The sequence below is a fragment of the Panulirus ornatus genome, chromosome 9 (genome assembly GCF_036320965.1).
Source record: "Panulirus ornatus isolate Po-2019 chromosome 9, ASM3632096v1, whole genome shotgun sequence".
NCBI classification, from domain to species: Eukaryota; Metazoa; Arthropoda; class Malacostraca; order Decapoda; family Palinuridae; genus Panulirus; species Panulirus ornatus.
This window is the reverse complement of record NC_092232.1, coordinates 34861789-34876870: the sequence shown is the minus strand read 5'-3', so window position 1 is coordinate 34876870 and position 15082 is coordinate 34861789. Positions and strand designations below refer to the sequence as shown.

The window sequence follows — 15082 nt, the reverse complement described above, 5'->3', positions numbered from 1 at the left end:
ACATGATGGAACCGCTGGAGTGTTGGAGACCTGACAGAACCGGTGGAGTGTTGGAGACATGATAGAATCCCTGGAGTGTTGGAGACATGACAGAACCACTGGAGTGTTGGTGACATGACGGAACCCCTGGAGTGTTGGAGACATGACGGAACCGCTGGAGTGTTGGAGACATGACAAAACCGCCTGAGTGTTGGAGACATGATAGAATCCCTGGAGTGTTAGAGACATGACAGAACCACTGGAGTGTTGGTGACATGACGGAACCGCTAGAGTGTTGGAGACATGACGGAACCGCTGGATTGTTGGAGACATGACGGAACCGCTGGAGTGTTGGAGACATGACAGAACCCCTGGAGTGTTGGAGACATGACGGAATTGCTGGAGTGTTGGAGACATGACAGAACCCCTGGAGTGTTGGAGACATGACAGAATCCCTGGAGTGTTGGAGACATGACGGAACCGCTAGGCGACACCACTGTTTATAGGGAAAGAAGGAGAGGTTGAACCATCCATCAGCTGTCACACATACAGACTGGATCACCCCAGTCACACAGCTGGAGGCATGAGAGACGACTGGCGGAGGACGGCTGAGAGAGAGAGAGAGAGAGAGAGAGAGAGAGAGAGAGAGAGAGAGAGAGAGAGAGAGAGAGAGAGAGAGAGAGAGAGACGTGGATGCCAGATCGTATCAAGGTCTCTGGACGCATCACGGCTGACGTCATGGGGTTCCCCTGTTTGTGTGTGTGTGTGTGTGTGTGTGTGTGTGTGTGTCTCTCTCGCCCCGGGAACAGATGACGTGAGGGGTCTGTGAGCGACGCCCCCCCGACCATCGTCCCTCATCTGCCGCCAGAGGACAGGAAGGAACAGTCAGGGAGATCAGAATGTCTCCTGGTTAATATCAGAATGGCAGACAAGGTCTGCAATGTTGTTAACATGTCCTCCATGAAGGTAAAACTAGAATGTGCTTCTCAGGTTGGGTTCCCGCATCTAAAGAAACACTGAGAGGGAATAGAGGAGGTCCAGAGGAGGGCTACAGAAATGGGATTGGAATTCAAGAACTCTTGAGTTCCAGGGAGAGGCTGGAAGCCTTCTATTTGGCCATCATGGAAGAGGGAAGAGTTAGCGGTGACTTGATCAAAACCATTAGTTTTAAAGCAGTGTGACGACGAAGAGAGTGACATGTTCTTGGAAAGGTGTAGGGTGAGCACAACCAGAGGAAATCACATGAAATGCAAGATTCATGGTGAAACAGGTGTGAGGAAATGCTTTTATGGTTTGAGGGTTGTGGATGAATGGGATGAAATGGCTGAGGACATGGTTAATATGGACTGCGTACAGAAAATTGGTATGATAGGAGACAATGTTCCAGAGATGGGGTCCCCACGGGTTTACAACTCCCTCCCCGTACAGTACAAGAGATGGGGCTCCACGAGTGTACAACTCCCTCCCCGTGCAGTACAAGAGATGGGGCTCCACGAGTGTACAACTCCCTCCCCGTACAGTACAAGAGATGGGGCTCCACGAGTGTACAACTCCCTCCCCGTGCAGTACAAGAGATGGGGCTCCACGAGTGTACAACTCCCTCCCCGTACAGTACAAGAGATGGGGCTCCACGAGTGTACAACTCCCTCCACGTATAGTTTAAGAGGTGGGGCTCCACGAGTGTACAACTCCCTCCCCGCACAGCACAAGAGATGGGGCTCCACGAGTGTACAACTCCCTCCCCGTACAGTACAAGAGATGGGGCCCCACGTATGTACACCTAACCTCCCTGTACAGTACAAGAGATGGGGCCCCACGAGTGTACACCTCCCTCCCTGTACAGTACAAGAGATGAGGCCCCACGAATATACAACTCCCTCCCCGTACAGTACAAGAGATGGGACCCCACGTATGTACACCTCCCTCCCTGTACAGTACAAGAGATGGGGCCCCACGTATGTACACCTCCCTCCCTGTACAGTACAAGAGATGGGGCCCCACGAGTGTACACCTCTCTCCCTGTACAGTACAAGAGATGGGGCCCCACGAGTGTACACCTCTCTCCCTGTACAGTACAAGAGATGGGGCCCCACGAGTGTACACCTCCCTCCCTGTACAGTTCAAGAGATGGGGCCCCACGAGTGTACAAATCCCTCCACGTGCAGCACAAGAGATGGGGCTCCACGAGTGTACACCTCCCTCCCTGTACAGTACAAGGGATGGGGGTCCTACGAGTGTAGAACCCCCTCCCCGTACAGTACACATAGGTAATTCCATAAATGTACTGACAAAGCTTTATTGATCATCTGTGGCTTAAAGTTCTTGTCATATAAGTGTTGGGAACACTTCTCCCGGGCTGGAGTGAGATCCAATTGCCTGGAAATAGGATTATTTGGGCGGCGGGAGGCTGAGCTGATGAGCCGCCCCGCGCTGGCCTCGGCCTCTATAATCAGTCTTATCTCGACTTGAAAACGAAAAAAAGAAATACTTTTTAAAATTTTGTCGCTTCACATGATATATATATTTTGTAAAGTTTTGTGTAACTTTCCTGCCAGTGGACAGTCCAGCGCCTGACCTGATCATGTTTGTATCAGTGCTTCTCACAAATACTGACTCGTTCTCTCGTCATACCTTCCTTCACACACACACACACACACACACACACACACACACACACACACACACACACACAGTCCACACATATAATATAATAACCACATCATCACCACCACCTGCCCACTATACCTGTGAGACGCACAATCTACCATATATATATATATATATATATATATATATATATATATATATATATATATATATATATATATATATATATATATATATATATATATATATTTTTTTTTTTATACTTTGTCGCTGTCTCCCGCGTTTGCGAGGTAGCGCAAGGAAACAGACGAAAGAAATGGCCCAACCCCCCCCATACACATGTATATACATACGTCCACACACGCAAATATACATACCTACACAGCTTTCCATGGTCTACCCCAGACGCTTCACATGCCTTGATTCAATCCACTGACAGCACGTCAACCCCGGTATACCACATCGCTCCAGTTCACTCTATTCCTTGCCCTCCTTTCACCCTCCTGCATGTTCAGGCCCCGATCACACAAAATCTTTTTCACTCCATCTTTCCACCTCCAATTTGGTCTCCCTCTTCTCCTCGTTCCCTCCACCTCCGACACATATATCCTCTTGGTCAATCTTTCCTCACTCATTCTCTCCATGTGCCCAAACCACTTCAAAACACCCTCTTCTGCTCTCTCAACCACGCTCTTTTTATTTCCACACATCTCTCTTACCCTTACGTTACTCACTCGATCAAACCACCTCACACCACACATTGTCCTCAAACATCTCATTTCCAGCACATCCATCCTCCTGCGCACAACTCTATCCATAGCCCACGCCTCGCAACCATACAACATTGTTGGAACCACTATTCCTTCAAACATACCCATTTTTGCTTTCCGAGATAATGTTCTCGACTTCCACACATTCTTCAAGGCCCCCAGAATTTTCGCCCCCTCCCCCACCCTATGATCCACTTCCGCTTCCATGGTTCCATCCGCTGCCAGATCCACTCCCAGATATCTAAAACACTTCACTTCCTCCAGTTTTTCTCCATTCAGACTCACCTCCCAATTAACTTATCCCTCCACCCTACTGAACCTACTAACCTTGCTCTTATTCACATTTACTCTCAGCTTTCTTCTTTCACACACTTTCACCCAAATCAGCCACCAGCTTCCGCAGTTTCTCACCCAAATCAGCCACTCGCGCTGTATCATCAGCGAACAACAACTGACGCACTTCCCAAGCCCTCTCATCGACAACAGACTGCATACTTGCCCCTCTCTCCAAAACTCCTGCATTCACCTGCCTAACAACCCCATCCATAAACAAATTAAACAGCCATGGAGACATCACGCACCCCTGCGCACCAATCACTCTCCTCTCTTCCTACACGTACATATGCCTTACATCCTCGATAAAAACTTTTCACTGCTTCCAGCAACTTGCCTCCCTCACCTTATTTTCTTAATACCTTCCACAGAGCATCTCTATCAACTCTCTCATATGCCTTCTCCAGACCCATAAATGCTACATACAAATCCATTTATTTTTCTAAGTATTTCTCACATACATTCTTCAAAGCAAACACCTGATCCACACATCCTCTACCACTTCTGAAACCACACTGCTCTTCTCCAATCTGATGCTCTGTACATGCCTTCACCCTCTCAATCAATACCCTCCCATATAATTTACCAGGAATACTCAACAAACTTATACCTCCGTAATTTGAGCACTCACTCTTATCCCCTTTGCCTTTGTACAATGGCACTATGCACGCATTCCGCCAATCCTCAGGCACCTCACCATGAGTCATACATACATTAAATAACCTTACCAACCAGTCAACAATACAGTCACCCCCTTTTTTAATAAATTCCACTGCAATACTATCCAAACCTGCTGCCTTGCCGGCTTTCATCTTCCGCAAAGCTTTCACTACCTCTTCTCTGTTTACCAAATCATTTTCCCTAACCCTCTCACTTTGCACACCACCTCGACCAAAACACCCTATATCTACCACTATATCATCTAACACATTCAACAAACTTTCAAAATACTCACTCCATCTCCTTCTCACATCACCACTATTTCCATTTCCATTATTTCCATTATTTTCTCCCCATTAGCCCCTTTCACCGATGTTCCCATTTGTTCTCTTGTCTTACGCACTTTATTCACCTCCTTCCAGAACATCTTTTTATTCTCCCTAAAATTTAATGATACTCTCTCACCCAAAATCTCATTTGCCCTCTTTTTCACCTCTTGCACCTTTCGCTTGACCTCTTGCCTCTTTCTTTTACATATCTCCAGTCATTTGCACTATTTCCCTGCAATAATCGTCCAAATGCCTCTCTCTTCCCTTTCACTAATAATCTTACTTCTCCATCCCACCACTCACTACCCTTTCTAATCTGCCCACCTCCCACGCTTCTTATGCCACAAGCATCTTTTGCGCAAGCCATCACTGCTTCCCTAAATACATCCCCCCCCCCCCCCCCCACTCTCTTTACGTCCTTTGCTCTCACCATTTTCCATTCTGCACTCAGTCTCTCCTGTTACTTCCTCACACAAATCTCCTTCCCAAGCTCAAATACTCTCACCACTCTCTTCACCCCAACATTTCTCTTCTTTTCTGAAAACCTCTATAAATCTTCACCTTCGCCTCTACAAGATAATGATCAGACATCCCTCCAGTTGCACCTCTCAGCACATTAACATCCAAAAGTCTCTCTTTCACGCGCATATCAATTATCACGTAATCCAATAACGCTCTCTGGCCATCTCTCCTACTTACATACGTATACTTATGTATATCTCTCTTTTTAAACCAGGTATTCCCAGTCACCAGTCTTTTTTCAGAACACAAATCTACAAGCTCTTCACCATTTCCATTTACAACACTGAACACCTCATGTATACCAATTATTCCCTCAACTGCCACATTACTCACCTTTGCATTCAAATCACCCAACACTATAACCCGGTCTCGTGCATCAAAACTGCTAACACACTCATTCAGCTGCTCCCAAAACACTTGCCTCTCATGATCTTTCTTCTCATGCCCAGGTGCATATGCACCAGTAAATACCCATCTCTCTCCATCAACTTTCACTTTTAGCCATATCAATCTAGTCTACTTTCTTACACTCAGTCACATACTCCCACCACTCCTGTTTCAGGAGTAGTGCTATTCCTTCCTTTGCTCTTGTCCTCTCACCAACCCCTGACTTTGCTCCCAAAACATTCCCAAACCACTCTTCCCCTTTACCCTTAAGCTTCGTTTCACTCAGAGCCAAAACATCCAGGTTCCTTTCCTCAAACATACTACCTATCTCTCCTTTTTTCTCATCTTGGTTACATCCACGCACATTTAGACATCTGAGCCTTCAAGGAGGATGAGCACTCCCCGCGTGACTCCTTCTTCTGTTTCCTCTTTTAGAAAGTTAGAATACAAGGAGGGAAGGGTTTCTAGCCCCCGCTCCCGTCCCCTGTATTCGCCTTGTACGACACGCGGGGAATGCATGGGAAAGACTCCCTGCGTGTCGTAGAGGGCGACCAAGAAGGGCGGGCGTGGGTGACTGGAAATCCTCCCCTCCTGCATTACTTTCCCAAAAGAAGGATCAGACCAAGGAACCAAGTGAGGAACGTTACCTCTAAGGCTTCGTTATCTGTTCTTGACACTACCTCGCTCACGCGGGAAATGGGGAGCATATATGAAAAAAAAGGAACAAAATATATTTGGAAGGTTGAGGAGTTGATGCTAGGCCTGACGTATGACACGTAGGGAGGGACGCTACCATGAGTGGTTCATTATATTCCTCGTCACATCTCGTGACCTGAGAGGCTGAAGACCGACCAATGGTTCATGATATTCCTCACCACATCTCGTCATGACCTCAGAGGCTGAAGACCCACCAGTGGTTCATGATATTCCTCGTCACATCACGTGACCTGAGAGGCTGAAGACCGACCAATGGTTCATGATATTCCTCACCACATCTCGTGACCTGAGAGGGTGAGGTATGGCCCGCGTCCTCACGGGTCGTAGGTCACGTGAAATCAATCCTGAGAACCAATGGGTGTATGAGCGGAGGTCAGCGAGGCTCCGGGACGAGTGGATGGGGAGGTTCCTGAGTTGATCAGGTTGAGAAAGAAGGAAAAATAAAATAATTGACACACAAATTGTCTGAAAATTGTTCTCTTTAGGACCAGAAAGAATTTTTGTCTATATACAAAAGTCGTCAGTACGAAATCATTTTATGAAAACCCTTGTAATAGTTTTATAATAAGTCCAAACAGATGATAATGGAGAATGAAAGACAACAGGAGAGAGGTTCCTGGCTCGCTCCACACGAGAACAAGAAGGATCAAACCACGATGGAGGAGGAACATGGCATCACCACACGAGAACTGAGGATGATCCACAACTTATGATGACATCCTCCATGCCGTCACCACAGCCACAGGTGGACTCTGGCCATCACCACAGCCACAGGTGGACTCTGGCCATCACCACAGCCACAGGTGGACTCTGGCCGTCACCACAGCCACAGGTGGACTCTGGCCGTCACCACAGCCACAGGTGGACTCTGGCCATCACCACAGCCACAGGTGGACTCTGGCCGTCACCACAGCCACAGGTGGACTCTGGCCGTCACCACAGCCACAGGTGGACTCTGGCCGTCACCACAGCCACAGGTTGACCCTGGCCGTCACCACAGCCACAGACAGACTCTGGCCGTCACCACAGCCACAGGCGGACTCTGGCCGTCACCACAGCCACAGGTGGACTCTGGCCGTCACCACAGCCACAGGTGGACTCTGGCCGGCAGGACAGCGCAGGTCCTAAACTGGCCAAGGAAGGTCACCTGCTCCTCCCCCACACGGCGGGAGTAGGAGCTTCGAGATGGATGACCCCCGGGGTGTGGGAAATGTGCCCAGGGTGAAGGGAGATGAATGACACTATGATCAGAACGCCTCCCGTTCCCCGTCCTCCACAAGGGAGCAGAGAGACTGCATCTACAATCCGAGAGTTGAGAGGTTGAGAAGAGGAAAGAGACGTCGAGAGCCGTGCATGAGAGGCCGTGAGGACCAGCATCGCCTGCTGGATGGTGAGGTGTGGTAGGTACTGGAGAGGTGGAGTCTGGCCTGGCCAGTGTTCGTTGTGGTCATCAACCTAACCTGCGCACAGGCCCACCCCGGGGCTGGGAAGAGACCAGCGCACAGGCCCACCCTGGGGCTGGGAAGAGACCAGCGCACAGGCCCACCCCGGGGCTGGGAAGAGACCAGCGCACAGGCCCACCCCGGGGCTGGGAAGAAACCAGCGCCTCCTGGTTTTGCTGGTCTCAGGTGACCGAGGGAATGTGCATGACCTGAGCAACCAGGTGCATGACCTGAGCAACCAGGGACATGACCTGAGCAACCAGGGACATGACCTGAGCAACCAGGTGCATGACCTGAGCAACCAGGTACACGACCTGAACAAGCAGGTGCACGACCTGAGCAACCAGGTGCATGACCTGAGCAGCCAGGTGCATGACCTGAGCAACCAGGTGCATGACCTGAGCAGCCAGGTGCATGACCTGAACAACCTGGTACACGACCTGAGCAACCAGGTACACGACCTGAGCAACCAGGTACACGACCTGAGCAACCAGGCACACGACCTGAGCAACCAGGCACATGACCTGAGCAACCAGGTACACGACCTGAGCAACCAGGTACACGGCCTGAGCAACCAGGCACACGACCTGAGCAACCAGGTGCACGACCTGAGCAACAACCAGGTACACGACCTGAGCAACCAGGGAGAGGAGACACGTCAGATTTCAGTGAGGACATGACGTGGGAGTGGGGAGACGAGAGCCACGAAGCGAGCACGAGGGAACCACGTACTACCACAACACCAACACCCACCTGAGGCAGGACTTGGTGGTGAGGGTCATGCTGCACGAGGGAACCACGTACTACCACAACACCAACACCCACCTGAGGCAGGACTTGGTGGTGAGGGTCATGCTACACGAGGGAACCACGTACTACCACAACACCAACACCCACCTGAGGCAGGACTTGGTCATACTTGATGGTGTAGAGGAGAGGCAGCCTTTGTTTGTTTATGTTAGCTGTGACGGCAGGGGCAACTGAGGCCCTAATCTACACTGTCTTATTAATGGGATATATATATATATATATATTTTTTTTTTTCTATTATACTTTGTCGCTGTCTCCCGCGTTTGCGAGGTAGCGCAAGGAAACAGACGAAAGAAATGGCCCAACCCCCCCCCCCCCCATACACATGTATATACATACGTCCACACACGCAAATATACATACCTACACAGCTTTTCATGGTTTACCCCAGACGCTTCACATGCCTTGATTCAATCCACTGACAGCACGTCAACCCCGGTATACCACATCGCTCCAATTCACTCTATTCCTTGCCCTCCTTTCACCCTCCTGCATGTTCAGGCCCCGATCACACAAAATCTTTTTCACTCCATCTTTCCACCTCCAATTTGGTCTCCCTCTTCTCCTCGTTCCCTCCACCTCCGACACATATATCCTCTTGGTCAATCTTTCCTCACTCATTCTCTCCATGTGCCCAAACCACTTCAAAACACCCTCTTCTGCTCTCTCAACCACGCTCTTTTTATTTCCACACATCTCTCTTACCCTTACGTTACTCACTCGATCAAACTACCTCACACCACACATTGTCCTCAAACATCTCATTTCCAGCACATCCATCCTCCTGCGCACAACTCTATCCACAGCCCACGCCTCGCAACCATACAACATTGTTGGAACCACTATTCCTTCAAACATACCCATTTTTGCTTTCCGAGATAATGTTCTCGACTTCCACACATTCTTCAAGGCCCCCAGAATTTTCGCCCCCTCCCCCACCCTATGATCCACTTCCGCTTCCATGGTTCCATCCGCTGCCAGATCCACTCCCAGATATCTAAAACACTTCACTTCCTCCAGTTTTTCTCCATTCAAACTTACCTTTTTTCTCTTTCCATCCACCTCTGACACATACATCCTCTTTGTCAATCTTTCCTCACTCATTCTCTCCATGTGACTAAACAATTTCAAAACACCCTCTTCTGCTTTCTCAACCACACTCTTTTTATTACCACACATCTTTCTTACCCTTTCATTACTTACTCAATCAAACCACCTCACACCATACATTGTCTTGGAACAGCTCATTTCCAACATATCCACCCTCCTCAGCACAAACCTATCTATAGCCCATGCCTCACAACCATATAGCATTGTTGGAACCACTGTTTCTTCAAACGTACCCATTTTTGCTCTTCGAGATAACGTTCTCGCCTTCCACACATTCTTCAACGCTCCCAGAACCTTCGCTCCCTCCCCCACCCTGTGACTCACTTCCGCTTCCATGGTTCCATCCGCTGCTAAGTCCACTCTCAGATATCTAAAACCCTTTACTTCCTCCAGTTTTTCTCCATTCAAACTTACCTTCCAGTTAACTTGTCCCTCAACCCTACTGTACCTACTAACCTTACTCTTATTCACATTTACTCTCAGCTTTCTCCTATCACACACTTTACCAAACTCAGTCACCAGCTTCTGCAGTTTCTCACACGAATCAGCCACCAGCGCTGTATCATCAGCGAACAACAACTGACTCACTTCCCAAGCTCTCATCCACAACACTACACGTTACTTGATAGTTGATGGTAAAGTCAGATTACCATGGGGGCCCATCAGTCATGGTTCAAGTAAAACCTCTTAATGAGAACATTAATGACCCAACTAGGTCAATGGACTGCCCAGCATACTGTGACCACTCACTTTCCTGTAGGTTAAGGAAAGGCCGCGAACATTTTCACCTTTAATATCAAATTCTATTAAAAGTTGTAGAAATAATTTGGCATGCATCCTAACACTTCTATTAATAATAACTAAAACACAAATTCACAAGTGTGAGGGAAATTTAGTTAATGAACGTAAACACTTCTAAAGAAGCACAACACTGTAGTTCCTGCCACTGTGAGGGAAATTTAGTTAATGAATGTAAACACTTCAAAACAAACACTACACTGTAGTTCCTGCCACACAACATAATACTGACCAGCGGCTCTGCTTAGTCTCTGGTGGTCAAAGTTGACTTGAAGGCAGCATTAACTGGTTTACACATGTCCTTCCGGTCAGGTGGGCCCGTACGTACACGGGGATCCGGGCGTGCGGCAGTCCTCGCTAAGCGATGGCCGACGTTCCCTCAGGGCGGGGCAAACCGTCTCCAAGATGGTTGGATGCTCACTGACCCTCGTCTCTGTCCTGCGTAATGTGAGATACCATTTGTTGTAACACCAAGACATTTACATCAGTTTCCCTGGTTACTTGATCCACTAATTCATTTTGTCACTTTTCCACACTCCATACATATTCGTTGTCACATTAATTTCTTCCATTATTCATAAAATCTAAAATTTTATCGACTACAAACTAATCTTACAAGAATATCCTTAATCAGTAAACTCTCGATGCGTGAGTGTGGCGTGATGGGTGATAACCCTAGCGGCAGACCTCACAGGGGTCGACCTAACGTTTACACACACACACACACACACACACACACACACACACACACACACATACACACACACACACACACACACACACACACACACACACACACACACACACACACATACATAAACACACACACACACACACATACAAATACATAAACACACACACACTCACACACATATATACATGTATATATGTGTGTGTGTGTGTGTGTGTGTGTGTGTGTGTGTGTTTCGTACATATTCGCCATTTACCCCCATCAACGACATAGCGTCAAGGACAGCTGTCTAAGCCTCTGAGGGGAATATCCTCACTTGGCCCCCTTCTTTGTTCCTTCCTTTAGAAAAGTAAAACAAGGAGGGGAGGATTTCCAGCTCCCTCCCCTTTTAGTCGCCTTCTACGACACGCAGGAAATACGTGGGAAGTATTCTTTCACCCCTATCCCCAGGGATGAGAGAGAGAGAGAGAGAGAGAGAGAGAGAGAGAGAGAGAGAGAGAGAGAGAGAGAGAGAGAGAGAGAGTCTGTAGGTCGAATAACGGCTCACCATGGTTAGGTGCGGGAGAGCGACGTGGGCCAGGGAGGAGAACGTGATAGCCTGTGCAGGGTCGTGGTGTTAACCCGTGTGTTAGTGGGGTGTCCTGCCTGGGCCACTGTGGTGGTGGTAGTCACGGGTGTCGAACCCGGGGGTCTCACATGACCAGCCGGGCGGGCGAGCCACTGGTAATCCCCAGCAACCTCGCGATAGCTGGACGCCAATAGTATTATCCCATGATAACATCTGTCCTGCCACCACCACTCCCTCACCTCCACCTCCACCACTCCCTCTCTCCCTGGTCCCTCACCACCACCACTCCCTCACTCCCTGGTCCCTCACCTCCACCACTCCCTCACCCTGGTCCCTCACCTCCACCACCACCACCACCATTCCCTCTCTCCCTGGTCCCTCACCCTGGTCTTTCACCAACAACACCATTCCCTCTCTCCCTGGTCCCTCACCCTCCCTCATCACCACCAACTCCCTCACCATGGTCCCTCACCTCCCTCATCACCACCACCATTCCCTCTCTCCCTGGTCCCTCACCCTCCCTCATCACCACCACCATTCCCTCTCCCTGGTCCCTCACCCTCCCTCATCACCACCACCACTCCCTCCCTCCCTCATCACCATCACTCGCATCTCGTGCACTCCCTCACCAACAACAGTCCCTCCCTCCCTCCCTCATCACTTCCAACTACTTCCCTCACCGTCACCACTCCCTCCCTCTCTGGCCCTGCACCCAGACAAACCACCACCACTCACTCCCAGGCAACCAAACCCTCCCTCATCACACCACTCCCAGGCAACCAAACCCTCCCTCATCACACCACTCCCAGGCAACCAAACCCTCCCTCACCACACCACTCCCAGGCAACCAAACCCTCCCTCATCACACCACTCCCAGGCAACCAAAACCTCCCTCACCACACCACTCCCAGGCAACCAAACCCTCCCTCACCACACCACTCCCAGGCAACCAAACCCTCCCTCACCACACCACTCCCAGGCAACCAAACCCTCCCTCACCACACCACTCCCAGGCAACCAAACCCTCCCTCACCACACCACTCCCAGGCAACCAAACCCTCCCTCACCACACCACTCCCAGGCAACCAAACCCTCCCTCACCACGCCACTCCCAGGCAACCAAACCCTCCCTCTTCACACCACTCCCAGGCAACCAAACCCTCCCTCATCACACCACTCCCAGGCAACCAAACCCTCCCTCACCACACCACTCCCAGGCAACCAAACCCTCCCTCACCACGCCACTCCCAGGCAACCAAACCCTCCCTCACCACGCCACTCCCAGGCAACCAAACCCTCCCTCACCACACCACTCCCAGGCAACCAAACCCTCCCTTGCCACGCCACTCCCAGGCAACCAAACCCTCCCTCACCACGCCACTCCCAGGCAACCAAACCCTCCCTCACCACACCACTCCCAGGCAACCAAACCCTCCCTCACCACACCACTCCCAGGCAACCAAAACCTCCCTCACCACACCACTCCCAGGCAACCAAACCCTCCCTCACCACGCCACTCCCAGGCAACCAAACCCACCCTCAGCACGCCACTCCCAGGCAACCAAACCCTCCCTCACCACACCACTCCCAGGCAACCAAACCCTCCCTCACCACGCCACTCCCAGGCAACCAAACCCTCCCTCATCACACCACTCCCAGGCAACCAAACCCACCCTCACCACGCCACTCCCAGGCAACCAAACCCTCCCTCACCACACCACTCCCAGGCAACCAAACCCTCCCTCACCACGCCACTCCCAGGCAACCAAACCCTCCCTCAGCACGCCACTCCCAGGCAACCAAACCCTCCCTCACCACGCCACTCCCAGGCAACCAAACCCTCCCTCAGCACGCCACTCCCAGGCAACCAAACCCTCCCTCACCACACCACTCCCAGGCAACCAAACCCTCCCTCACCACACCACTCCCAGGCAACCAAACCCTCCCTCACCACACCACTCCCAGGCAACCAAACCCTCCCTCACCACACCACTCCCAGGCAACCAAACCCTCCCTCACCACACCACTCCCAGGCAACCAAACCCTCCCTCACCACACCACTCCCAGGCAACCAAACCCTCCCTCACCACACCACTCCCAGGCAACCAAACCCTCCCTCACCACACCACTCCCAGGCAACCAAACCCTCCCTCACCACACCACTCCCAGGCAACCAAACCCTCCCTCACCACACCACTCCCAGGCAACCAAACCCTCCCTCACCACGCCACTCCCAGGCAACCAAACCCTCCCTCACCACACCACTCCCAGGCAACCAAACCCTCCCTCACCACGCCACTCCCAGGCAACCAAACCCTCCCTCAGCACGCCACTCCCAGGCAACCAAACCCTCCCTCACCACACCACTCCCAGGCAACCAAACCCTCCCTCACCACACCACTCCCAGGCAACCAAACCCTCCCTCACCACACCACTCCCAGGCAACCAAACCCTCCCTCACCACACCACTCCCAGGCAACCAAACCCTCCCTCACCACACCACTCCCAGGCAACCAAACCCTCCCTCACCACACCACTCCCAGGCAACCAAACCCTCCCTCACCACACCACTCCCAGGCAACCAAAGCCTCCCTCACCACGCCACTACCTCTCTCTCCCTGGCCACCAAATCTTTCCTGACCATCCTCACTCCCTCACCACCACTACTCCCTCCCTCCCTGACCACCACACTAGTCCCTCACCACTACCACTCCCTCACTGGTCACCACACACTCCCTGAATGACCCAGACACCCCTTGGCCAAGAAACCCTCCCTGTCTACCATAACTCTACTCCCTCAACATGGCTTCATTTATTATAGCTGCTCTCCTCAAGCTCTGTCATCGCAAGTACATTAATGTGTTATTCATCTTATACATGATCTTAACCAATCATCGTCTGGCGTTCAACTATGTGTTTTTTTGGGAGCTGGCCATTTGAACATGTCGGCAAAATAAGATTACCTGTACGTCAACTTGCCATCATTCGCCAACGGTCGTGCCTAGAGAACACCTTCCATGATGAATGAGCGTTGTTGTTTAAGACAGCCACGTCAATCTCACTCACAGAACGCGATGAATGAGCTGCAGGAGCAGTAAGTAATAGCAATAATATGGGTGTGTGATGTGAGCACACGACAACATCTGCCAATCACAGACGGGTACGTGTGGATGTCGAGTGGCGACATTTTGTATCTCGAATCTGTTCTCTCATTACTTTTTGTTTTTTACGATCATAATCGGAAAGTTTATATATACAATGCCTTAATGATATCATCCAAGAATGACACATAGATGATGATTTGCTGTTCATGTTTATGTAGATATAGTTGGCAGCTACGGGGTATGGATAATTAGACT

At 50.6% G+C, this 15082-nt stretch overlaps 1 long non-coding RNA gene across 1 annotated transcript; it reads right to left on the bottom strand.

Moving 5' to 3' along the window:
* Positions 1 to 10443: 10443 nt before the first annotated feature.
* LOC139750107 (uncharacterized) lies at positions 10444 to 14806 on the bottom strand. The gene is made up of 2 exons (XR_011713081.1): positions 14687 to 14806; positions 10444 to 10902 (listed from the first exon to the last, which is right to left on the bottom strand). It is a non-coding gene; the product is annotated as an uncharacterized lncRNA (long non-coding RNA).
* Positions 14807 to 15082: the final 276 nt, after the last annotated feature.